The following is a 19223-nucleotide window of genomic DNA, read 5'->3' as shown; positions in this document are numbered from 1 at the left end:
CAAGATAAGCCAAAACTTGCTCTTGATGCTCCGGCTTTAAAAGCGGTTTTCCTACTCCCAGAAAAGGGAGGGTTCGAGGCCTTGTGTAGCCAGACGACGAACCTGGCTCCACAGCTCCAGACTTAGGTGCAATATTTTTTTTCCCACGACCACCTGATGCTCCACCACTACCACTACCCTCATTACCAGCTGACAATGAATGCCCCCGGCCACGACCTCTTCCACCAGACTTCCTCATTGTTTTAAAAACGTTACCAAACGAACGGTATTTGTTGCTGTCACACAACTTACACGGTGAGCTATAACTTCAGTATGATTTAGCTACCCCTTTACAGGTGGGTGAGACCACAACGAAAATCAGCCACAATGTTACACACTCTGTTGTTGTTGGCAACAAATGAGATGGCACACACGCAGGACTGTCACTGAAGCGCAAATGTAAATATTTATCTCCCACTGATTTGTGTTTGTTTTTTTTAAAAGGGAGACTTCAGAAAAAAAAAAATTAAAAAAAAATTATTTTTTACAGAAGAATTTATAAAACAAATAAAATGAAATGATTGTTTCAGGGAGAATTTAGGAAAAGAAAAAAAAAAAAGGCTTTGTAGGGCCCACTGAGTGACAGATGACGCACACAGGAGTCAGGAGTGGCACACAAGCCCAGAGGCCAATATTAATCTCCCACTGATTGATTTAGTTATTTTTTTTGGTAGATTTTGGAACCCAAATCAAGCAAAAAAATTAATAGGCTTTCTATGGCCCACAATTGGGGAGAGAGAGAGAGATGGCACACCCAGGAGTCAAGACTGGCACACAAGCAGAAGGGGCAATATGAATCTCCCACAGATTTTTTTTTTTTTTTTTTTTTCAGGGAGACTTGAGAGAGAAAAAAATACAAAAAAAATGATTTTTTTTCAGGAATAATTTAGAAACCAAAGAAAATAAAATGATTGTTTCAGGGAGAATTTAGAAAACAAATAAAACAAAAAATAGGCTTTCTAGGGCCCACTGAGTGACAGATGACGCACACAGGAGTCAGGAGTGGCACACAAGCCCAGAGGCCAATATTAATCTCCCACTGATTGATTTAGTGATTTTTTTTGGTAGATTTTGGAACCCAAATCAAGCAAAAAAATTAATAGGCTTTCTATGGCCCACAATTGGGGAGAGAGAGAGAGATGGCACACCCAGGAGTCAAGACTGGCACACAAGCAGAAGGGGCAATATGAATCTCCCACAGATTTTTTTTTTTTTTTTTTTCAGGGAGATTTGAGAGAAAAAAAAATACAAAAAAAATGATTTTTTTCAGGAATAATTTAGAAACCAAAGAAAACAAAATGATTTTTTCAGGGAGAATTTAGAAAACAAATAAAACAAAAAATAGGCTTTCTAGGGCCCACTGAGTGACAGATGACGCACACAGGAGTCAGGAGTGGCAGACAAGCCCAGAGGCCAATATTAATCTCCCACTGATTGATTTAGTGATTATTTTTGGTAGATTTTGGAACCCAAATCAAGCAAAAAAATTAATAGGCTTTCTATGGCCCACAATTGGGGAGAGAGAGAGAGATGGCACACCCAGGAGTCAAGACTGGCACACAAGCAGAAGGGGCAATATGAATCTCCCACAGATTTTTTTTTTTTTTTTTCAGGGAGACTTTAGAGAAAAAAAAATACAAAAAAAATGATTTTTTTCAGGAATAATTTAGAAACCAAAGAAAATAAAATGATTTTTTCAGGGAGAATTTAGAAAACAAATAAAACAAAAAATAGGCTTTCTAGGGCCCACTGAGTGACAGATGACGCTCACAGGAGTCAGGAGTGGCACACAGGCCCAGAGGCCAATATTAATCTCCCACTGATTGATTTAGTGATTTTTTTTGGTAGATTTTGGAACCCAAATCAAGCAAAAAAATTAATAGGCTTTCTATGGCCCACTATTTGTGAGAGAGATGGCACGCTCAGGACTGGCCCACAAGCCCAGAGGCCAATATTAATCTCCCACTTTTTTTTTTTCCAGGGAAAATTTATAAACCCAATAAAATAATAAAAAAATAGGCTTTCTATGGCCCACTATCTGAGAGAGAGAGAGATGGCACGCTTAGGACTGGCACACAAGTCCAAAGGCCAATATTAATCTCCCACTGATTGATTTCATGATTTTTTCAGGTAGAATTTAGAACCCAAATCAAGCCAAAAAATTAATAGGCTTTCTATGGCCCACTGAGTGAGAGATGGCACACACAGGAGTAAGGAGTGGCACACAAGCCCTGAGGCCAATATTTTTCTCCCACTGATTGATTGATTGATTTTTTCAGGTAGAATTATGAACCCAAATCAACCCAAAAAATAAATAGGCTTTCTATGGCCCACTATTTGTGAGAGAGATGGCACGCTCAGGACTGGCACACAAGCCCAGAGGCCAATATTAATCTCCCACTTTTTTTTTTTTCCCGGGAAAATTTATAAACCCAATAAAATAATAAAAAAATAGGCTTTCTATGGCCCACTATCTGAGAGAGAGAGAGATGGCACGCTTAGGACTGGCACACAAGCCCAAAGGCCAATATTAATCTCCCACTGATTGATTTATTGATTTTTTCAGGTAGAATTTAGAACCCAAATCAAGCAAAAAAATTAATAGGCTTTCTATGGCCCACTGAGTGAGAGATGGCACACACAGGAGTAAGGAGTGGCACACAAGCCCTGAGGCCAATATTTTTCTCCCACTGATTGATGTTGTGATTTTTTCTGGTAGATTTTGGAACCCAAATCAAGCAAAAAAATAAATAGGCTTTCTATGCCCCACTGAGTGAGAGATGACACAGACAGAGATGGCACTCTAGCAGAAATGTCAATCTTAATCTCCCACAAAAAAAAAAAAAAAAAAAAAAAAGGAACTGTCCTTCAATTACTATCTCCCTGCAGTAATCTCAGCCAGGTATGGCAGGCAGCAATAAGGAGTGGACTGATGCACAAATTAAATAAAAAGTGTGGACAAACAAACAAGATAGCTGTGCAGAAAGGAAGGAACAAGAGGATTTGTGCTTTGAAAAAAGCAGTTGGTTTGCACAGCGGCGTACACACAGCAATGCAGCTATCAGGGAGCCTTCTAGGGCAGCCCAATGAGCTACAGCGCTGAGGGAAAAAAAAAAAAAAGGAGCTTCCACTGTCCCTGCACACCGAAGGTGGTGTTGGGCAGTGGAAATCGCTACAGCACAAGCGGTTTTGTGGTTAATGGACCCTGCCTAACGCTATCCCTGCTTCTGACGAAGCGGCAGCAACCTCTCCCTAAGCTCAGATCAGCAGCAGTAACATGGCGGTCGGCGGGAACTCCCCTTTATAGCCCCTGTGACGCCGCAGACAGCAAGCCAATCACTGCAATGCCCTTCTCTAAGATGGTGGGGACCAGGACCTATGTCATCACGCTGCCCACACTCTGCGTTTACCTTCATTGGCTGAGAAATGGCGCTTTTCGCGTCATTGAAACGCGACTTTGGCGCGAAAGTCGCGTACCGCATGGCCGACCACGCACAGGGGTCGGATCGGGTTTCATGAAACTCGACTTCGCCAAAAGTCAGCGACTTTTGAAAATGTTCGACCCGTTTCGCTCAACCCTAGTACACATAGCAGTATAGTATTAGAATAGAATTTATTATATCATTTAGTATTGAACAAGGAGTAAAATTAAAACACCAATCTACCTGAGTTTTTTTTTTCAGAGCTGTAGTGGCGCTTTAAATGTAAGCCCCCTGCTCCTGTTCTTATACTCACCTTCTGGTGGCTTCACTTTTTAATGGCAACCGCTCCGGTCCCGCAGCACCATCATGTGCCCGTAACTTCTGACTGGCCGGACATCAGAAATTGCATCACAAGTGCTCAATGCCTCGCTCTGGCTCTCATAGACTTGTATTGAAAAGTGACCTCAGCAACGCTTCATGAAACACTGGAGCTGTGGGCAGGTCACTTTTCCCCAGAGACCATCAGGAGCGAAGCTTGTGAATATGAAACAGGTTGAAGGGGAATTACATTTAAAGCACCACTCCAGCAGTACAATAAAAAACCTGAAGTGGTGAATTGAACCAAAAACAATATCAATTTTTTGGGAAAACATTACACTGAAAGTCACAAAAAGTAAAATCTTGACCATTTAATCAGACAATGTCAGATACTCAGAAGTGAAAAAAAAACAGATAAGTGAAAATGGTACTAGATACTGCAGTTTATATGTCTAAATGGAAGTCATTAGCATGCATACAGCAATTTTTATTGTAGGTACACTTCAACTGTGAGAGATACATCCGGATGTTCTTGACCAAGTTTTCACACACTGCAGAAGGGCTTTTGGCTTACTCCTCCATGCAGATCTTATCCAGATCTTTCTGGTTTCTATGCTGTCGCTGGGCAACCTTGAGTTTCAGCTCCCTTCAAAGATTTTCTATTGAGTTCAGGTCTGGAAACTGGCTAGGCTACTTCAGGACCTTGAGCTGCTTCTTATTGAGCCCCTTCTTAGTTGCTCTGGCTGTGAGTTTCAGATCATTGTCATGCTGGCAGATCCAGCCATGATGACCCATCTTCAATGCTCTTACTGAGGGAAGGAGATTGTTGGCCAAAATCTCGCGATACCTGACTCCATCTATTCTCCCTCAATACGGTGCAGTTGACCTGTCCGCTTTGCAAAAAAGCACCCTCAAAGTATGATGTTTCCTCCACCATGCTACATGGTTGGGATGTTGTTCTTGGACATCTACTCATCCTTCTTCTTCCTGTAAACACGGTGAGTGAAGTTCTTTTCACTTTCTATTTCTATTCTGGTCTCATCTGACCACATGACCCTCTCCCATGCCTCCTCTGGATAATCCAGATGGTCACTGGCAAAGTTCATACAGGCCTGAACATGTACTGGCATAAGCAGGGGGACCTGACATGCCCTGCAGTATTTTAATCCATGATGACGTAGTGTGTTACTAACGGTAATGTTTGAGACTGTGGTCCCAGCTCTATTCAGGTCATTAACCGGGTCCTCCCATGTAGTTCTTGACTTTTTTGTCAGAATCATCCTTACCCCATGAGGTGAGACCTTGCATGGAGCCCCAGACCGAGGAAGCTTGACAGTCATCTAGTGTTTCTTCCATTTTCTAACAATTGTGCCAACAATTGTTGCCTTCTAATCAAGCTGCTTGACAGTTGTCCTGTAGCCCATCCCAGACCTGTGCAGGTCTATAATTTTTTCCCTGGTGTCCTTAGACAGCTCTTTGGTCTTGGCCATGGTGGAGAGGTTGAAGTGTGATTGATTGAGTGTGTGGACAAGTGCCTTTTATACATTCAACAAGTTCAAACAAGTGCAATTAGTACAGGTAATGAGTGTAGAGTAGGAGAGCTTCTTAAAGAAAAACTAACAGGTCTGTGAGAGCCATAATTTTTGCTGGTTGGTAGGTGATCATATACTTATTTCATGCAAAATTTCATGGAAATTAAATTTAGTTATTTAAAAATCATACAATGTGATTTTCGTTTTTTTATTTTTAGATTCTGTCTCTCACAGTTGAATTGTACCTACGATAAAAATTACAGAACTATCCATTCTTTGTAGGTGGGAAAATCAGCCATCAGTGTATCAAATACTTATATTCCCCACTGTGTATGCTTCTAACATAAATGTTAGCTATTCACGGACCTTACATACCTTCCTTCAGATCTCATAAAGAACTCAGTGATTCTTCCTGTAAGTAAAAACACCCACCGTAATTTATCAGTTTGCTAGATCTGAGTTCCATCAGTGTTTCATCAGTGATTTTTCATGGATGAAAAAGTCGTAGTTACTCACCGATAACGGTGTTTCTCGGAGCCCATGACAGCACTACGGAGAGAGGGGATCCGCCCTTCAGGGACAGGAAACCTACAGATAAAAGGGCGGTACCTCTCCCTCGCATCAGTTGGTTTACAGAGCATCGGAGGACCTCCAGGTTAGTTTACAACAGAGAAAAAATCATATTACAACATTTCTTAAAAGAGGAACCCCGTGCCTATACTCATACTATATACACTATATACATTATATGTAATTAAAGGTGCTCACCGAACTCGTGATGGGAGGGAATAAGCGAGTGCTGTCATGGGCTCCGAGAAACACCGTTATCGGTGAGTAACTACGACTTTCTCGGTTTCCCATGACAGCACTACGGAGAGAATTGCAGAGACTAAGCTTAGGGAGGGACCACCGCCTCGAGAACCCTTCGTCCGAAGGTTAAGTCAGACACAGAGGCTAGATTTAATCTATAGTGTCTAAAAAAGGTCGATGGTGATGACCAGGTGGCCGCTTTACAGATTTGCTCTATTGATACCTCTGACCTCTCAGCCCATGAGGTAGCTACTGCTCTTGTGGAATGTGCTCTTATACCATCTGGGATCTCATTCCCCGAGGATGAATATGCCAAGACTATCGCCTCCTTTATCCACCTCGCCAAAGTACCCTTGGATGCCCGAAATCCTTTTCTGGGACCCTGGAAACAGACAAACAGAGAGCCTTCCTTCCTATACTCTCTGGTGGAATCTAAGTATTGGATTAGGCACCTTCTGACGTCTAGATTATGGAAGTTCTGCTCTTTCTCATTTTTTGGGTTTGGACAAAAGGATGGCAGGGAGACTTCTTGTGACCTATGGAATTTTGATGCCACTTTTGGCAAATAGGCCGGGTCAGGTCTAAGAATGACTCTATCATCTAATATTTTAGTGAAGGGTGGATTAGAGGATAAAGATTGAATGTCACTTATTCTGCGTGCGGATGTTAACGCTACCAAGAGAATGGTTTTAAGTGATAAAGTTTTAATGGGAATCGTTTCTATGGGTTCGAATGGAGGACCCGTTAATGCCAAGAGGACTAAATTTAAGTCCCATGAGGGCACTTTCTGAGAGACTAATGGCTTTGATCTTGTCACCGCCTTAACAAATCTAATTATCCATGGGTTGGCCACAATATTATGGATATAGAGTGCTCCTAGAGCTGCTATTTGTACTTTAAGAGTACTAACCGACAACCCCTGTTCCAGACTTTTTTGTAGGAACTCCAGTATTTTAGGAATTGAGGGCCCATCTTGGACTTTTACTTTGGAGACGGACAGAAATTTTTTCTATGTCTTCCCATATATTCTAGTAGTGATGGGTTTTCTACTTTTTAACAACGTGGTGACTAAGTTATCTGAGAAACCCCTTTCTTTTAATAGTCCCCGTTCAAAAACCAGGCTGTCAAATGTAAGTTCGATTCCTGTGGGTGGAAGATCGGCCCTTGATGTAGAAGGTCTGGTATATTCGGCAGGACCCATGGGTCCGAGACCGAAAGCATCCTCAGCCAGGAGAACCACATCCTTTTTGGCCAGAACGGGGCTATGAGGATCATTTTCGCTTTGTCCTCTCTGACTTTCCGAATGACTGCCGGGATCAGAATAGTTGGAGGAAAGGCATAAGTTAATTTTTGAGTCCACGGAATCATAAAGGCATCTAGAGCCTGTGGATTCCCTACCGGGTTCAGTGAGCAGAATTTGTTCACCTTTTTGTTTTTGTAATTGGCGAATAGATCTATTGTCGGTGCTCCCCACATTTTTGTGATCTGATCGTAGATGGATTGGTTTAGGGACCACTCGCCTTGTTTTAACAGCGATCGACTCAGGTAATCTGCTCTCTCGTTGTTTGAACCCTGAATGTGTAGCGCAGAGAGGGATAGTAGATTTTCTTCCGCAAGGTTGAAAATTTTGGCTGAAGAACTCATGAGTGCCTGAGACCTTGTTCCTCCCTGGTGGTTTATATACGCTACAGTCACTTTGTTGTCCGAAAAGATTCGGACATGATGTCCCTGAATATAGATCAGAAAAGAAAGAAGAGCCTGAAGCACTGCCCAAAGTTCTTTTTGGTTTGAGGATGCTGATAGTTCCTGAACTGACCAGGTTCCCTGAGCCACTCTGTCCCCCATGTGAGCCCCCCACCCTGTGGGACTTGCATCGGTTGTTATCACCCGGGATATTTGTGTCACCCAAGGAACTCCCTTTGATAAGTTTTGGCTTTCTGCCCACCAACGAAGGGAATGAATAACTGAGGAATTCAGGGTGATTCGACTTTCCAAATTGTCTTTTAGTATTGACTGCCATTCGAGTACGTGCCACTGAAGTTCTCTTGTGTGGAACTGTGCGAAGGGTATCGCTGGTAGGCATGAGGACAGAGAGCCTAGTAGTGACATTGCTCTCCTTAGAGTCATGGAAGGATGGTGAAAGGTTCACGCTATCATGGCTAATATGTTGTCTTTTTTGGGGTTTGGAAGTCGGCATTCTTGGACTCGGGAGTCTAATGTCAGACCTAGGAACTCCTGTACTTGACAGGGTTCCAACTTTGATTTTTTTAAGTTTATGAGCCACCCCAAGTCCGTCAAGATAGTCATTACCCGGTCCCTCTGTTCTTTGCAACTTTGGGCCGAGTTGCTTACGATGAGAAAGTCGTCTAGGTAAGGGACTATTAATATATTTTGTTCCCTTATGTGGGCCATCATTTCCACTATTACCTTCGTGAATATTCGAGGAGCTATAGAGATTCCGAACGGAAGAGCTCTGTACTGAAAAAATCTTAATTGTCCTTTTATGGGAACTGCCAATCTCAGGAATTTTTGAGACTGATTGTGGATGGGCACATGATAATATGCATCGGTTAGGTCTATCACGACCATGTAGCAATTCGGAAACAGGATTTTTATGGTGGACTTTATTGTTTCCATTTTGAATTTGTAATTTTTTACGTATTTGTTCAGGTTTTTTAGATTTATAATGGTCCGAAAGGACCCATCGGGTTTTTTGTACTAAAAAAAGAGGGGAGAAAAACCCTTCTCCTACTTCCTGAGGGGGGATTTCTTGAATCACAGATTTTTGCAGTAGGGAAATAATTTCTTTCTCTAAAGCTGCTTGTTCTGCCACTGAAGATCTTATTTTCGTTTCTATGTACTTCCGGGGAGGAAAAGAAATAAAATCTATTTTTAGACCGTACTGTATGATGTTTAGAATCCAGGTGTTGTTGGATATTTTCTTCCAGGCGGGAAGGTATGATGTGAGTCTTCCCCCTACCTCATTTGGAGGGTTTTTTGTCACGAGAGGTGTTGCCAAAGAGGTAACCTCTATCCCTTCTCCTGCCTTCTTCCCATTTATTCTGCTCCCTGGGGGGTCTGCGGCGGAAAAATCTCCGATTCCGAAAGGACTGCCTGAATGGGGCTGGGCCCAAATTTGGAAACCCCTTCTTTTTGTCTCCTGCTTTTTGGAGGATGTCATCCAGGGTCTCTCCAAACAGAAAATTTCCTTCACACGGAATAGAACATAGCTTTAGCTTTGTCTGGAGATCCCCAGGCCAGCTTTTGAGCCATAAGGTTCTTCTGGCTGCGTTGGAGAGAGCAGCGGCCTTAGATGTTAACCGTACGGAGTCTGCCGAGGAGTCTGCCAGGAATGCTGCTGCTGCTCTAATTGCAGGGATAGAATCCAGTAATTTATTCCTGGGTAGCCCGTCTCTAATTTGACTCTCTAATTGATCAATCCACACCATCAGAGATCTGGAGGTGCAGGTAGCCGCAACAGTAGGCCTCAAGCTACCCCCAGCCGATTCCCATGCCCCTTTAAGAAATGTGTCTGCTTTCTTATCTAAAGGGTCTCTGAGGGTACCCATGTCCTCGAACGGGAGCGCAAATTTTTTCGAGGCTTTTGCCACCGCTACATCCAACTTTGGTGCCTATCCCAGGAAGTGGATGCGTCATCTTCGAAGGGATACTTCCTTTTAAGCGAGGGCACCGAAGAGTTTCTCCTATCTGGTTTTTCCCATTCTTTTTTAATTAGGGATTGGACATTGGGATTTAGAGGAAAGGTTTTCCGTTTTTTTTGTCCCAAGCCACCAAACATTACGTCTTGGGCTGTTTTGTCAGGTTTAGGCTCCTCAACCCCCATAGTAACCCTAACGGCTCTCACTAAGGCATCCACTTCCTCGAGTGGAAAACAATGTCGGCCTGAATCTTCCTCGGAGGAGGATAGGGAGGAGTCAGAATCGTCCGAATCTGCGTCTTCAGATGAGGATTGGACAGAGTGGGATTGTACTGTTTCCTTTACTTTATCTTTTCCTTTTTTGGAGGAAGATACAGCATTCTGAACCTCAGATCTAATGATATTTTTTAGCTCGGATGCAAAGTCGGGAGTCTCCTCACATAGCACACGCTGGATACATGATTTACAAAGCTTTTTGTCCCAGGCTACTGGTAAAGCTTTGTCACAGATGGGGCAGGATTTGTTTTTCCTTTTCTCCAACTTCTTCTTTCCCTATTAAGGGAGAAGAGGGAGCCCTATTATAATATATACATTCACGAAGATCAACTCACCATTCGGACGTGCAAGCAGGTACCGGTTCTGGAGGGGGCCCTTGGTCTGGAATGGAAGGTTCCCGAGGAGGTGAATTAGTCTTCGCAGCAGACCTGCTGCGCTGTGTAGAACGACTGCTAGACCCACTCCTGGCACTCTTAGGGTCTGTTTTCTTATGGTGCTGCTGCCTCGGCTGCAGCTCCTGTGGATCGCTGTCCTCCATGATTTACAGGGAGATGGTGCGACAACTATGTGTGCACCATCTCCCTATTTGTATTTGGCGCCACCTCCGGCGTTCCCCGCACTTCCGGTCCTGCATCACGTCCTCCAGGGAGAAAGGAAGCTACCGCGCATGCGCGCGGCGATGACCCGGAAGTCCTGCCGCATTTCCGGAGCGGCGGCCATCTTAGTACACCCGGAGCGTGCGCTTGTCGGCACAGGAGCTCCGGGTGATCCAGCACCCCTTCTTCACATCGGAATCGGCGGCGTTCTCCCTCCGCCCACCCTGAAGAACCCCTCGGTTCCAGCGGTGGCGGCTTCGGGAGCCGGACAAGCCGTGGCAGGAGCCTCCTCGCTGCCGGAACTCGACCGCCCGGTCCCGGTCCATCGGTCTTCCTAACAGGTACCACCGAAAAGAGGTTCCCTGTTCAGGGACAGGAAACCAACTGATGCGAGGGAGAGGTACCGCCCTTTTATCTGTAGGTTTCCTGTCCCTGAAGGGCAGATCCCCTCTCTCCGTAGTGCTGTCATGGGAGACCGAGAAAAAATACACTGCATAGCTTCTTCTATCCAAAAGACCATGCACACACATTCAGTATATGGCCAGTATTGTACATCAGAATTCAGTATTTGTAAGCCAAAACCAGGAGTGGGACAATCAGAGAGAAAGTGTAATAGAAACATATGCACCACTTCTGTATTTATCACCCACTCCTGGTTTTGGCTTACAGATACTGAAGTAAAATACTGTCCAAATATTGAATGTGTGAATGTGGGTGGACCAACTAAGTTAAGCTTAAATAGCAAATGGATGGCACACAGATGTCATTTGTGTGCTGTCTGTGATTTTCAAGGACCCATATACTGGTATGGGTAATTTTGATTTGGTAGATAAAAAATGGACATGTCTGTGAAAACATGGAGGTAGGAACATCCCCACAGACTATAATAATATGTTCTATCGATGAAGAACAATTCAATGTTTAAAAAATTATTTAGATTCAATGCATAGTAAAACAAGACTGTTTAACCCCTTCCCAACATGCGCCGTACATTTACTGCTCTTCAGGAGGTGCATTCCTACAAAGAGCAGTATATCTATGGCGGCACGACCATGCGGCCTCACACTGAGCGCCTCAGCAATCGCATGCAGGTATCAGTTGTATGTGACAGCTGACACACCGCAGCAATGCTAGCACCGATCACGGGCATTTAACCCCTCTGATGTCGCAGTCAGTAGTGACAGTGGCATAAAGAAGCATCGGGCACGGAGGGGGCTCCCTGCACGCTTCCATCAGAACAACGCGATGCAATCTCGTATTAAATGCACTAAATATTATGCATTTTGATTTGTAGAGTTTTTGGAGTCAGTTGTGTTTCTACAAAAAATGTGAAGCATATGAAGCTTTTCAAAATAATGCCCTGCATAGATTTAGCCTTGCAGAAAATGTACCTTGGAATTAAATGAATAGAATATACTATATACTGTATATGCAATTCATCCAATGTAATCCTAAGTAATAATTTGCCATGCTATGAGTTTAGAGCCTCAGAATCTCTGTTCTAAAAGATTCCTTGTATGCGATTAGTTCAATGAAATCCTGAAAAATGTCTGCACACGCACAGTTAGCGAGCTATATACTAATAATGTGACAAGGGAACTATGCATTTAAGAGGATATTACTTTTTCAATACATTAAACCAGTGGTTGCAAACTTGGCTGGGTATATGGGCCACACTTAGAAAAAATTTGAATTTGATGGGCCGCGTTCTTTGCAAAGTGAGATAACATTTTCCAATATAACTTTTTGATATTTTTTTAATGCCATTCATGTTATGGGTTATGGTACAATTTTATAGCTGCTCACCTTCTTATAGCAATGTCCTCATACTGGGCAACTTCTTGTAGCAATATCTTAATCCTTATCACCTTGTTTTAGAAAATGTCTCCATCCTGGTCACCTTGTTGTAGCAATGTCTCCATCCTGGTCACCTTGTTGTTGCAAATGTCCCCATACTGGTCACTAGGGTTGAGCGAAACAGGTCGGCCAGATTCAGAAGTCGCCGACTTTTGGCAAAGTGGGGTTTCATGAAACCCGACCCGACCGCTGTGTGGGGTCGGCCATGAGGTCGGCGATCTTCTGATCTGGAATCGGAATTCCGATACCGAGTTCCGATATGTTTAAGATATCGGGAATCGGTATCGGAATTCATATTTAAGTGTAAAATAAAGAATAAAAATAAAAAAATATTGATATACTCACCCTCGGACATGCCCTGGTTTTCACCGGCAGCCTTCATTCCTAAGAATGAGCGCCTGAAGGGCCTTCGATGACATCGCGGCTTGTGATTGGTCGCATGAGCGGTCACATGGGCGTCACGCAACCAATCACAAGCCGCGACGTCATCTAAGGTCCTTCAGGCGCTAATTCTTAGGAAGGAAGCGTCCGAGGGCGCGTCTGAGGGTGAGTATATTCCTAATAGGTATATACTCACCCTCGGACGTGCCCTGGTTCTAACCTGCAGCCTTCCTTCCTAAGAATCAGCGCCTGAAGGACCTTAGATGATGTCACGGCTTGTGATTGGTCGCTTGACGCCCATGTGACCGCTCACGCGACCAATCACAAGCCGCGACGTCATCGAAGGTCCTTCAGGCGCTGATTCTTAGGAAAGAAGGCTGCCGGTGAGAACCAGGGCGCGTCCGAGGGTAAGTATATCAATATTTTTAATTTTGATTCTTTATGTTACACTTAAATATGGATTCCAGGGCCTGAAGGAGAGTTTCCTCTCCTTCAGACCCTGGGAACCATTAGAAACCCAATGCACTGCATTGGGTTTCATGTGTCGGCCGACCCCGACCCTGACTTTTCTATAGGATCAACCGATTTCACTCGACCCGACTTTTGAAAAAGTCGGGTTTCGTGAAACCCGACCCGATCCTATAAAAAGAAAAGTCGCTCAACCCTACTGGTCACCATATGGTAGCAAATGTCCATATCTTGGTCGCCTTTGTTGTAACAAATGTCCCCATCTTGGTCGCCTTATGTAACAATGTACCAATTCCTGTCACGTTCATGTAGAAATGTCCCCATTTTGGTTACCTTATTATAGCAATGTCCCCATCCTGGTCACCTTATTCTAGCAATGTCCCCATCCTGGTCACCTTCTCATAGCAAATGCCCCCAATGTTACCGCTCTTCACATACACATAAACAAATCCTTTTCACCTGACCTTGCTCCCTCGTAAAACAGCGACCTCTTCCTCCTAAACAGCTGGGGCAGCGCATGGCACTGACGTCATAAGCTGCTGCGCCGGGACGCCAATGTCTGCTGCCGGCCTCTGATTGCCCGTTAGCTGGTTTTGTTATTCCAATGCAGAGAGATGGTCTCAGCGCCACAATATATTTCAATGGAATGTGCATTGGTGGCCCCTGGACCAGACAATCAAAAGAAATAAAAGCATGAGCTGTTCAGATACATTTGCCTTCCTTGAACCCATGGAGACTATTGAAGCAAGCAAAAATTTTAAAAAAAATGTTTTTAAAAATATTTTAAAAATTAATAATTTTTTTTTTTAAATCATCACCAATTTGCCCCATTCAAAACAATTATAAAAAACTAGATGGTGGCCTGATTCTAACGCATCAGGTATTCTAGAATATGTATTTATGTATGTATATAGCAGCCACATAGTATATAGCACAGACCACGTAGTATACAGGAGCCATGTAGTATATAGCCGACAAATACTACGCGGCCTGTGCTATATACTATGTGGCTGCTATCTACATACATATTGTAGAATACCTGATGCGTTAATACAGGCCACGCAATATATAACAATGGCCACACAGTATATAACACAGCCACATACTATATAACACAGCCCACGCAGTATATAGCAGCCACGCAGTATATAACACAGGCAATGTAGTATACAGTATAACACAGGCCACGCAGTATATAACACTGGCCACTTAATATATAGCACAGCCCACGCAGTATATAGCAGTCACGTAGTATATAGCACAGCCCACATAGTATATAACATTGCCTATGTAGTATATAGCAGTCACACCGTATCTAACACAGCCCACGTAGTATACAGCAGTGTGGGCATCATATCCCTGTTAGAAAAATAATTAAAATAAAAAAATAGTTATATACTCACCCCCCTAGGATCCACCGAAGCTCCGGGTATACGCACGCTGCTGCCGCCATCTTCCGTTCTCAGGATGCATTGCGAAATTACCCAGATGACTTAGCGGTCTCGCGAGACTGCCAAGTCTTCTGGGTAATTTCGCAATGCATAGCCGGGAACAGATGATGGCGGCAGGCGCGAGCGGCATGGCAGACTACGGAGGGTGAGAATAGCTGTTTTTTTGTTTTTTTATTATTTTTAACATTACATTTTTTTACTATTGATGCTGCATAGGCAGCATCAATAGTAAAAAGTTGGGGACACACAAGGTTAATAGCAGCGGTTACGGAGTGCGTTACCCGCGGCATAACGTGGTCCATTACCGCCGGCATTAACCCTGTGTGAGTGCTGACTGGAGGGGAGTATGCGGAGCAGCCATTTTCTTCCACACTGTGCCCGTTGCTGATTGGTTGTGGCTGTTTTGCCGCGACCAATCAGCGACTTGGATTTCCATGACAGACAGAGGCCGCGACCAATGAATATCTGTGACAGAAAGAAAGAAGGACAGACAGACAGAAAGACGAAAGCGACCCTTAGACAATTATATAGTAGATTCACATATTTGGTATCGCTGCATTCAGAATCGCCAGATCTAAACAGCATAACGAGAAAAAAATCAAAACACCAGAATTAAGTTCTTTTGGTCACCACAAAATTTCATTGAAAATAAAATAACGGGCGATCAAAAGATCGTATTTACACCAAAATAGTATCAATAAAAACATCAGCTCGACACACAAAAAAACACCTCTCAATCAGCCCCAGATCACAAAAAAAATGGAGACGCTACTAGTCTCGGAAATTTTTTGTCTTGTTTTTACCACTGAAATAAAAAATAACCTATACATGTTTGGTATCTGTGAACTCACAATAACCTGGGAATCATAATCGAAGGTACGTTTTAGCATTTAGTAAACATGGTAAAAAAAATGGTGGAATTGCACATTTTTTGTTCCCTTTTTCCAGTACGCCATATGGTAAAATCAATTGTGTTGTTCAAAAGTACAACTCGTTCTGCAAAAAACAAGCCTTCGCATGGCCATATTGACTGAAAAATAAAAAGTTATGGCTCTGTGAAGAAGGGGAGCAAAAAGCTAAAACTCAAATGTATTAACCCAAGGTGGTGAAGGGGTTAAAGGGAACCTACCAGCAATGTTTTCTCCTGACAACAAGAGGTAGTGCAAGATAGGGCAGTGTGCAACAATGGCACCAATAACTCTTGTTTCAACCAGTTGCAGATACGCAAATTAGGCCGGAGTCAGACTACCCTACAATACGGCCTAGTGCTATGTGATAAAACATTGCATTGCACTCGGACGAATGTTATTCAGCGTTTTTTTCTGAGGCATATTCAGCATGCAAGCGAAATCATAGCAGGTTGCGATTGTATGTGAATCTCATCCGAGACTCGCCAATGCAAGCCTTTGGGTGTGAGATAAATTTGGATGCCTCATGGGCCATCCGTATAGCATGCAATAAATGCGCACACATTTTCCTGAAGCGAGGAAATTGCATCTGCCAAGAACATGAAGCTTGGCATGCAGATGTCCTGCAACCTATAAAAAATCCCCGAACACGCCACGGATCAACAATCAGTGGCTAAGGATGGTTTCACACTTGCGTTTGGGTAGAGTGCGTAGGGCTGCGTGCTTCCTCCCTTAAGCTCCACCTACTTTCAAACTTATTTCCTTAAGCTCTGCCTACTTCTGCATGTGTTCTATGTACCTATCTTTAACATTGGGTATGCAGGAACATGTGTTGTATGTGGATGCGTACGCATGCGGCGTTTTCACGTGCCCACCGACTGCAAGAAAATGCACCATGTTGCATTTGGCGGGCACATCAAAACGCCGCATGCGGACGCATCCACATACAACACATGTCCCTGCGTAATCAATGTTAAAGATAGGTACGCAGGATGCATGCGGAAGTAGGCGGAGCATAGGAGGAGCTTAAGGGAGGAAGTACACAGCCATACACAGGCCAGCTTTAGGCTGCAGTCACACTAGCAGTATTTGGTCAGTATTTTACATCAGTATTTGTAGCCAAAACCAGGAGTGGAACAATTAGAGGAAAAGTATAATAGAGACATATGCACCACTTCTGTATTTATCACCCACTCCTGGTTTTGGCTACAAACACTGATGTAAAATACTGACCAAATACTGCTAGTGTGACGGCAGCCTTAGACTGTAAGTGCACCTATGGGTATACCAATGCACTTTTTCTCTTTTGGCACAATCCTCTACTGTTTGAATGACAATGGAAAGAGTCTAATGAAAATCACATTGCAGAGCAGGAACTGATGCCACATTTTCATCAATGGTCGACAATCAGTAAATGAATCAAACTACTAGTCCCATGATATCTGCTAGACATATGGTGAACATTTCTGACTAGCATGGGCTGCATTATGCTGATGTATTTGATCAGTTAGTTTATTTTTAGATCCTAGGAGAATAATACTATTTGTAAGTATATTCAGACAACTGGAGAGTGAATATCTTCAGAGCTGCAAATGACCCTTCTGACATCTCCGGTAACAGCTGCACCAAAGGGCCATGTGCACGAGAATAAATTAAGGAACAGCTGATAGGGAGGGTTGCAAGAAAGCACAAAGTAACAGATTGGATCATTTTTATAATTAATATGCATTAAAGAATCTAAGTAGCTTATTGCCATATCATTGACTCTTCCTTGGTACTTTTTAATCCAATTAAAGAAATATGGTTAAAAAGGGTATAGGAAAATAACACAGATAATTTCCCATAGTGATTGATTCTACTCATAGATTTAATTGGTTTCTCTAAAGTACAAAACATTAACATGAAAATGACTTATGATTAAAAAAAACTTAGCTAATAAAAGCCTTCCATTTCTCAGAGTTACTTAACATATGTGTAATTAAATATGTTATCAGGTCAGGCAAAAGAACAACCTGAACCGGACATAAAGATATTATTAATGAAAATGTGTAAGCGAAAACAAAATTTCCTTGCTACATAGGATTTATGTAATTAATAGGCCACTTCTGTGCTCTCCAGGGGCAAATTTTACATAGGCATATTTTCCTATTTTCTCATATGCGAAAAGAAAAAATTGATGGGGGATTCCCATTACTAGGTATGTAGATCAGGAGAACAGATATCCCATTGCTAGGCATGTAGATCAGGAGAGCAGACTGTCAGTTATTACATGTCTCACACTGGTAACGCCCCCTTTGATTTATAATAAGCTCTGGAGGCAGATTCTCAGGGAGATCTGTGTCTGGCCCATAGATCTTAACAACTCATTTTCATAATAAGAAAAAAGTGGATTCTCATGAACAAAATATCAGATCTTCAACTTTAATGTATGTAGGAGAGTGATCTTACTGACAGATTCCTTCTAATCTGGGTTATAGTACTGACAGACATGATATGTATTTTGATAGGATATAATCTGTAAGAAAGAAAGAAATACGGGAGCGCTATCTAAGCATAGTATTAAAGGTAATCAATGAAAACAAGGTGATAGAGGTATTGCTCACCTTATAGAGTTGTACAAACAGGCACAACTGAAGATCCTCGGCGGTGGCTTGCTGCCGGCGTGGTTGCCATAGACAATTCTATGACCAGTTTCAATGCAGAAAAGGTAGATCAGAGAGAGATTAAACAAGCCAAGGGCGCTTCCTCTTGATGAAAAACATATATCTGGAGGTGGAAAAAATCCTTTTTAATATAAAAACTCTAGTATCGAGTTTGTCACAGTGACACATAAAAATTATTTTTAACCCCTTTCTGCCAGCTGACGGAATAGTATGTCAGCTGGCAGATCCCCTGCTTTGAGGTGGGCTCCAGCGGTGAGCACACCTCAAAGTACAGCTGACATGTGCGCGCAATGAGCGTGAGCGGAATCGCGATCTGCCCGCGCCCATTAACTAGTTAAATGCCGCCGTCAAGCGCTGACAGCGGCATATAACTAGCGCTCCCGGCTGCGCGGCCGGGGGTGCTCGCACCGCTGACCCCCGTCACATGATCGGGGGTCAGCGGTGCATTGCCATAACAACGAGAGGTCTCCTTGAGACCTCTATGGTTGTTGATGGCCGATTGCTTTGAGCGCCACCCTGTGGTCGGCGTTCAAAGCAACCCTGCATTTCTGCTACATAGAGATGATCTGTACTTCACCTCTATGTAGCAGAGGCGATAAAAAAAAAAAGAAGTGTTTAAAAATATTAAAAAAAAAAATATATATATATATATATATAAAAAAGTTCAAATCACCCCCCTTTCGCCCAAATCAAAATAAAACAATTAAAAAAAAAATCAAACATACACATATTTGGTATCGCCGCGTTCAGAATCGCCCGATCTATCAATAAAAACAAAGGATTAACCTGCCTGCTAAATGGCGTAGCCAGAAAAAAAATCAAAACGCCAAAATTATGTTTTTTT

General features: G+C 43.0%; 1 protein-coding gene across 1 annotated transcript in view; it reads left to right on the top strand.

The window, feature by feature from the left end:
- Positions 1–19223, top strand: part of HSPB8 (heat shock protein family B (small) member 8) — a 134917-nt gene that overhangs the window by 18593 nt on the left and 97101 nt on the right. The gene's annotated exons all lie outside the window — the stretch shown is intronic.

This window comes from Ranitomeya imitator, chromosome 1 (assembly GCF_032444005.1).
Source record: "Ranitomeya imitator isolate aRanImi1 chromosome 1, aRanImi1.pri, whole genome shotgun sequence".
Classification (NCBI taxonomy): Eukaryota; Metazoa; Chordata; class Amphibia; order Anura; family Dendrobatidae; genus Ranitomeya; species Ranitomeya imitator.
The sequence above is the reverse complement of the archived record's forward strand: the minus strand, read 5'-3'. Positions and strand labels throughout refer to the sequence as shown.